Genomic DNA, 5,371 nt, shown 5'->3' with positions numbered 1-5,371 from the left:
ATGTGTGATCCATGTCAGGGATTCAACTGATGATGTCTAACTATGTGTGAATTTGACCATTCATCGTTTATATATATATATATATATATATATATATATATATATATATATATATATATATATATATATATATATATATATATATAAAATTGGCTTTTCAGACAAATTTAAATAATATAATTAGTGCATTGTCTTTAATTTATCATATTTATCATATTTATATATATATATATATTACTAATTTTAATGATTGATTTTTAAAACATATTTATTCTAATTATTTAATTTATCATTATCGCCAATTAAAAACAATAACAATATGATATAGAAGAATAATAATTTATTTTTTGTAAACTAATAAATAACTTATTCATAATATTCAAAATATATAAATTAGATAAATATAAAATAAAATTATTAATTAAAAGTAATATTTAAGTCTTATTAAGAAACGAGAGTTAAATATAAATAAATAATTATGTAATAATTTATTACACTAATAACTTTTATCAATACAAATATTTAAATTATACTAATATTTAAAATATTTTATTATTGCACTATTAATACACTGTCATTCTTCTCACAAATGTAAAGCTACCAATTTTTCCATTTTCACAAGCGGCAAATTATCCCGCCTACAAATTTTGCACTTTTCACAAGCGACGACAATTTATCCCGCCTACAAATTTTGTACTTTTCATAAGCGACAACTTATCCCGCCTATCTCCTTGTTTCCACCATCAAAACTCTCTTTTTTTTATAATCATTTTCAATCTCCTTATGTAAGAAACACACTTATATGATTTCGATCGTGTTGCTCCTTCAGAGAAGAAACGTTCTAAAATTCTCGATTTGGATTCCAAACTTGAGAAGAGTCTTTTCACCCCCTTCAGAGAGATCAAGGTTTTGATATTCTATTTAATCTACTTTTTTGGGGCTTCAATTCAATTCTTAGTTTTTTTTAGCTTTCCTGTTTCGATTTTAATCTCTTTCCGCATCGTAAAAATATATATATATTTATTTATTTTTGGGTTGTGTGGAAAAGGGTTTCTTAATTTCTCTGTTCTAATTTGTTCTAATGATATCTCTTGATCAATGTTGTAGAGTTCATGGAGTGGGAATTATAGGTTGCTATTGTTGTTGATTTAAAATTCTATTGTTTTATGTGTTGGAATTATGAACTAGATCCTGACTCTGGCTGTCCTTTAAGGTCAAGGTTCACTTAGTGTCCTTTGGAAAAGAATAATAATTCAACCACCAGAAAATGAAGATCTGCAACATATAGTCAAAGTGAGGTATCCTGATTTGGAGCTTCATGCAAGCGAACTTATAGGTATTGATTTACAATTTTGATAATATATGGTCGGCAATCTGTTTATTGTCTCGGCAGGTTCTCGTTAAGGTATTAAGAATAATTATAAGCTGCCTGTGCTATTGTTACTTTTCTTTTGATTAATGTCCATTTGGTTCTACATGGCAGGGATCTCTTAAAATGGTGTAAAAGAGTTACTGGGTTAGATTTTTGCTCTGATCTTAGCTTGTCAAAAGAGCAATGTAATTATATATACACAGAGGTCTGTTTTATTTTTTTGTTAACTTTTTTATTACATGTTTCAGAGTTACTTCATGTGTGTAGCTTGTATTTCATCTCGGGCTGTTGATGTATTTGCGGCCTTTCCAGCTTCATTTGATAACCGGTTATTAATAATGAAAGAGATAGGAAAGTTGTGGAAAACATGGGATTCTGCTGCTGAGACCTTATATCCCCTCGACAAACCAATATATCAGGTTTTATTTATTGATGTTTAGCCTTTGCTTCGTTAATTTGCCTCACCAGTTTCTAATTTATGATGGTAAATGCAGGATTCTGTCGCAGGTTTAAAAATAGGCCGGATTGAAATTGGCTTGGTTGGTATCCACATTGCAATATGTGCTTAACTTCTCTTGTTTGTAAACTATTGTAATGCTAGCACTTCTTGTGCTTTTCTTTAATTTGGCTTTTTCCAAAAAAGAGATGATGAACAACACGCCGACACCGTCGTCCAACACGCTGGTCAAGCCGTTGCTGAAGCGCCAAAATCCTTCAGGATCGCATACATCTCATACATATATCTCATACATATTCTTTGATTTTTCTATTTAATTTAATTTTTTGTGTGTTTAGAAATTGAATACAATTTTGGAAGAATCTTCATATATGTTTAAATGGAGTTGTTTACTCTGTTATTGCAGGCTAAAGCAGATGTTGTTTTCAAGTCACCAGAAGAAGATAGATCAACTCTGAATCTCCGAATCCTCACTCTGAGTTTTTCGGCTCCGGTTTTTCTCCCCCTTTGCAATGGATCTTAGATTTTCACTTATAGGTGTAGATTAGAGATTCCGATTAGGAAAATTATTGATTTTACGTTTCAAAATTTATGATTGATTTTCGATTTGGTTTATGCGTTAGAATTCTGAGTTAGGAAATTAGAGATTCAATTTGTTACAAATTCTGAGTTGTAATTTGTATGTAATTTGATCTTGATTCAATTTATGTTTGATTTCCTTTTCCGGTTTTGTTAAGATTTCTCTGTAATAAAGTTTTGATGATGAAAATAAAATCTTTCCTTTTTGAATTTCACAATTTCTTTGTTCTGGGCTTGAATCAGTAGTTGGATTAGGGGTTTTTTGTGATGCAGAAGGTTAGGGGTGGGGATGGTCGGCCGCCGTTGGTGATAGAGAAGATGAATAGTACTAGGGCTAGTTGACTTAGTCAATTGTTTAATAAATAAATAAAAATTAAATAAATATCTGAAACCTATATTAAATATTAATCAATTTTTTTTATTAATCATAAAGCTGGTAATAATAATAATTAATATAGTGATAATCTTTATCATTGAAAAAATCATCATTTTTATGTTGGTTAAAAAAACAAAAAAATCCATCCTAAAAATGTGAACAGCAAGCGCCCCTCTCCCCTTCTTACTTTTTTTTTTGACATTTTTTCATTAACAAATATTTGTAAATATTATTTGGACCAATATATTTGCTATATGTAAATATTATTTTTGTTTCGATATTATTTATAAAAATATTTTGATCAATCAAAAACTTATTTCCAGCTACTCATTAATTCGGAAGTATTTTAAATAAATTTATAAGAGACATATATTTCTCTTATTCACATTAATAACATATATTACTAAATTATTACATCAATAATATATAGCTCACTTTTACATATATTCTCTTAAAAATTATTATTAATAATATATAGCTCACTTTTACATATATTCTCTTAAAACTTATTGTATTTTAAATTAAAAATAATTTCAAAATAAAAATATTATTAATAAAAATAATTAAAAATAATAATATATTTTTTCTCGTGTTTAAATTCCTAAATTATTTTAAGTATAGCTACTTTTATTTTTTACTAATTGTACAAAAAAAAGTAATTATTATTGTTATAATGATCATATAGTACAAATTTAAAATTTAATACCAATTAATATATTTTAATAAAAAATTTAATACAATTATTGTTAGAATTTTTTTGTATTAATCAACAACTTATAAACTGACATATTTATTTTTTCGTCTTTTTAAATCAATGACACCGATTTTTTTATTAATTATTTTAATAGAATTTGGATCAAAATATTTCTTTACGCGTATATTTAAAAGATTAAACATATAATTTAATACATTATTAACAATTAAAACAAATTTTATAATTATTGTTCATATAATTTAATACTTAATATTATCATCAATTCAAAAATAGTATAACAAAAATTAATTGAATAATTTAACATTATTGTTAATTTACATAAATATTAAAATACCTTGGAAGTTGATAAAAATAGGTTCTAAATTTAAATAGTATATTTATCTTTATATTTGATAGGATGCATCTATATAAGACCGCAATGTCTTTGTAATTCTTTTTAATTATTATTTTTTAATCAATAACATAACATCTATTGTATTGTAAATATATTTTGTTGATTGAAAAATATCACAGTTTTTCCGTATTTGAAAAATAACACACTTTTTCTTATAATTAAATTAAAATTAAAATATTATTAATCTAAAAATTAAATACTATCTGTTTTTTACCGAATTAAATACTACTATCTTAAATACAAATTAACTATTATTTATTGTAATCTTAATAAAATTTTGCTTTTAATTGAAAACAAAGTTTTACAATGATTATGAATGAATTAATATGTTTAAAAACTTATAAATATAATAAATTGATTTAAAATATTATTAATAAAAATGTAAAAAAAAAATCATATTTGTAAGAGAAATAGTGTGAAACTAATTATTGTTAATAGTAGAATAAGTATAGGTCAAATTATTTAATATTTATTTATTTAATAGTAATAAATATATGTGAGAGATAAAGAAGAAAAGAGAAGATGTGAGAGATGGAGAGAGAAATGAGAGCAATTTAACATGAGTGTTTTATTGAGTGTGGAGAGATCTATAATAATAATGGTACACCTCATATCCAATGGCATATTCAATGGCTATGATTGATTTGAAAAAAAAAAAAAGAAAAAAAAATGGTCTCTCACGGTGAGAGACCTATGGACGTCTCTCACCTTAGACGGCGCCATAAACTACAGGCTAGACTTAAACTTTGAATTTTTTAAAAGATCGGATTCAGGCTTAACAAAGCCTAACTCGGCCAAGCCTATTTTCACTTCTATGAACACACGAGAACAAATAAATTACAATTAATATTATATGTACTCAATAGTCTAATATAATTAAATCACATCAAATTACGACTTTTTATAGATGTATTTCTATAATAACTTTACATATATTCATATGACCTAACTTGATTGGATGCAAATGAATTTTTTTCTTTCAAATATGAATGAATATACACTCATTAAATTATTTGAATAAATAGATTTTTTGGTAACAAAATGTAAAAAGCGTGGGACAAAGAGAGAGGACAATGTGAGAGGTAAAGTTGGGTCGCATGATCCTAGCATGGAGCCCACATGGTTGAAATAAATCATAATTACACGAAGACAATGTCATGATTTGCACGTGTTTATGGACCATACACATTTCAATCACACGAACTAACACAACACCAATAAAATTATATATCATGGCTTTAATCATGATGTATTTTGCCAATAAAAAGACAACTAATATGGTTAAATTTGGAAATCGATGACAGTTGTTATCAAACAGGTTGCTCACATGTAGTATCAAAGGTTGATTAGTATAGTTACTATCCTTCAACAATTATTGAGAGTTTGATTCTATGACTTTGTTAAAGTTCGTACGGTTATTTATTTTACCACATCAAATGATATATTTATAAAATCATATTGCTTCAAAATTGGATGAA

The 5,371-nt window shown here is 26.0% G+C and overlaps 1 long non-coding RNA gene across 3 annotated transcripts; it reads left to right on the top strand.

The window, feature by feature from the left end:
- Positions 1 to 771: 771 nt before the first annotated feature.
- On the top strand, positions 772 to 2,549 carry LOC131594148 (uncharacterized). Of its 3 annotated transcripts, XR_009281293.1 has the most exons (5): positions 772 to 906; positions 1,214 to 1,336; positions 1,484 to 1,516; positions 1,621 to 1,911; positions 2,236 to 2,549. It is a non-coding gene; the product is annotated as an uncharacterized LOC131594148 (long non-coding RNA). The 3 variants fall into 3 exon arrangements; XR_009281291.1 differs by having other exon boundaries at positions 1,621 to 2,549; XR_009281292.1 differs by having other exon boundaries at positions 1,214 to 1,791; positions 1,867 to 2,549.
- The last annotated feature ends 2,822 nt before the right edge of the window (positions 2,550 to 5,371 follow it).

The sequence above is a fragment of the Vicia villosa genome, linkage group LG4 (genome assembly GCF_029867415.1).
Source record: "Vicia villosa cultivar HV-30 ecotype Madison, WI linkage group LG4, Vvil1.0, whole genome shotgun sequence".
In the NCBI taxonomy this organism is placed as follows: Eukaryota; Viridiplantae; Streptophyta; class Magnoliopsida; order Fabales; family Fabaceae; genus Vicia; species Vicia villosa.
This window is presented reverse-complemented; position numbering and strand designations above follow the sequence as displayed.